The sequence below is a fragment of the Octodon degus genome, unplaced genomic scaffold, assembly GCF_000260255.1.
Source record: "Octodon degus isolate 3935 unplaced genomic scaffold, OctDeg1.0 scaffold00058, whole genome shotgun sequence".
Classification (NCBI taxonomy): Eukaryota; Metazoa; Chordata; class Mammalia; order Rodentia; family Octodontidae; genus Octodon; species Octodon degus.
The window spans coordinates 9,305,769-9,308,962 of record NW_004524634.1 but is presented as its reverse complement, the minus strand read 5'-3'; positions in this window follow the sequence as shown (position 1 = coordinate 9,308,962).

Sequence of the window (3,194 nt, the reverse complement as noted above, 5' to 3'; positions counted from 1 at the left end):
ATTTTTGTGTTTATTTTCTGTTGTTGGTTCTCTACTTTTCCTCTGTGTTTAATTATTTACCTGGCTTGTGGGTTTCTTTCTGTTGTTATTGGAATTGTAGTCATGTTTATCTCTGTCTTGAATGACTTTCTGAACCTTTTGTAGTTTTTGTTTGGTGGTCATGACTTTTTTCACTTGTTTGTCACAGATGTACCTTATTTCTCCATTAACTTTGAAAGAAAATGTTGCAGGGTATATTTAATCTGCGCTGGAAGTTGTTTTCTTTAAGAACTTGAAATACTTTGCTCCAAGCTCTTCTTGGCTAAAGGATTTGTATGGACAATTCTGCCATGATTCTGATGGGATTTCCTTTATAGGTGCTCTGTTTCTTTGCTCTGACAGATCTTAATATTCTGTTTTTGGCAGAATTTCTGGGTCATAATTATTATATATCTGGCTGTAAATTTATTTTGATTGTGGCTAACTGGAATTTTGTGTGCTTCACTAAGTTACATGTCAGATTTTTATTTTTCCATGCTTGGTAAATTTTCTGCCATTATTTCTGCAAAATTTTTTATGACATTTGTGTTGATTCCTGACTCTTCATGAACACTAATCATGCTTATATTATTTTTCATTGCATCATGTTGCAGCTCTTAATTTTTTATTTTCTGATATTTTATTATCATGAGATCTTTCATTTTATAGAAATGGCCACTATCCTGTCTTCAAGATCTGAAAATCTGTCTTCAGTTTAAGTCAACCAATTCGCCAGTTTTTAACAGAGCATTTAACTTCCTGGATATCTGTTTAAATCTATTCCATGCATTCTTTTTCTTCCCTATATTGATTATTCATGATTTTCCTCCTCTTTCTATCATCATCAGCTTTTTTCTACAACTACATTTGCTGATCATTTCCTGTATAAATGTTAACATTACTCTTTACCTGAGAGATTATCTTTGGTCTGATTTTCTTAATTGTCTCAGGGATTTATTTCTTTACTTTGGTTGCTATGATTTCAGAGACTTCAGTTTTGTGTCTTCCAGTTTTTTCTGTATCAGTGTCTCCTGGACTTGTTCTTAGTGGGCTGGAGGTCTGAGCTTTCATTTGCTTTTTAATTTTGTGAATATCACTTTTATATTTATTTTATTTTATTTTATTCAGAACCAGGGATTGAACTCAGGTCCTTATGCTTGCCAGGGAAGCGCTTATTCCACTGAGCCATCTCCCTGGTCACAATTTCTCTTTTAAAAATGTGTTTTTCTGTGATGATCCTTGTAAGGTTTTGGTAAATGGTAGCTTTATCATTACTACTGTCTTCTCTGGTAGATGTCTGTTCTTCAAGGATATCTTCTGTGTATAGGAGATTCTTGGTTTATGTCTGTCCCAAGATCATATCTTCCGGGGCCAGGGAGATGCCTCAGTAGGATAAGTGCTTGACCGGCAAACGCAAGGATCTGAGTTCAATCCCCGGTTCCGCAAATAAATAAATAAATAAATAAATAAATAAATAAATAAAAATAAATAAAAAAATCATATCTTCCTAATTAATAAACTGTGGGATATTGTTATCTGTTTGTGTCAGGCCCCAGTTCTTGTTGTAGGGCTTTGATGAGTTTATTACTACAGAGCTTTCTGTATTGCTACAGAAGGGAGAACCACTAATTCACAATAGATATTCTATCCTAGCCAAAATAATAAAATTAGCACCAACAATATCATCAAGCATTTTTTAGGAATAGAAAAACTGTATGACTATTGATTTTTGCATGTTAGTCCATAGAAGCAGGTTCTATAGTATATAATGGGACCAATCATAGACTAGGAGTTTGTATGCAAATAATTTCCCTTGGTAAAGTGGTTTTACCTTGAGGTGGGGTAATTTAGGAAGGATAGTATATTGAATGAAGAAACTTCAAAAGAAGTAGAAGAAAAGCTGCAGGACAAAGGATGATCACACAAGATTTTGAAAACTAGAGAAGGAGGTAGAAAAGAATGGAGTATTCCAGGAATTAGGTAAACTTAGATAATTTTCTGTGTTTGTGGTTCTCTGCAGAGGTCTTAAAAACACAGAGAAAAAAATAAACAAAAAGAAAAAAAGACATACAAAAGGAAGAAGAAGAAAGAAGAAGAAGAAGAAGAAGAAGAAGAAGAAGAAGAAGAAGAAGAAGAAGAAGAAGAAGAAGAAGAAGAAGCAAGCACCTTCTTGTCAATCAAAGGTCCTGAGTTCAATTTCAAGTACAGAAAAAAGGAAGAAAATGAAAGAGAAAAAAATAAAAAGAAAACATATGAAATAAATGGAGAGAAAAGGCTGGTTAAATATTGCTAGACTCTTTCCAAGTTGGGTGCAGGACCCACAGAGGCCATAGTCACTTATTAGCTCTAGTTGCTATTATTGCTTCAAACTTTTCCTGACACTAGTCTTGCATGTCCACCCTGTGCACCCTGGTTAAGATCCTACTATGCCTGACATTTCATTTTATCTTGTCTCTAATTTAGTTCTGTGTTCAATAAGTGATAGGAATGTTTTTACTTGTATTATTTTTTTCTGGAATCAAACTTGTATTTGTGATTTCTTATCTGTGTTATTACAGAGCATGAGAGTATAAGTAATATACACATTTTGTTTGCCAACTGTTGGAAAACATGATACATAAATGAAATGTTAACATCTGGAGAAACTTCAAAAGGCTTTTTGGTGGATTACAGATATAGAAAGGAACAGGTCTCAAACATCTTAATAATCTATCTGAGGCATTTATCATAATTCTGTCATCTAGACTCATTCTCTGGCTTTATGTCCCTTCTATATTTCAAACTCCTTCCTGAAACAGACTCAACTTCATTCCATGGGATAAAGAAGGTGCCCTTAAAGTTTGTCCCTTTATTGTCAGTGCCAGGACATTAGAAATGTAAAATTACGACCCTGAGCCTTCCAGCACCTATCCTGTAGTCTTCCATTCAGGATTCCCTGGCCTCATGGCGGCTCCACACCTTCTGCTGGATTTTCTGGATTGTGAGCACATGGACAGGTTTCTTGCACTCGTCTACATTTGACCTTGTTAACAATGTAAATTATTCTTTCAAATTTTGTGTCTTATATTAAAATCTATTCTCTGAAAACAGCTGACTTTAATAAAAATTAACAAATATACAGTCTTTAGAAATTGATAAATTTTTTTAAATATAAGAAATGGGAAGGATTGGAATTA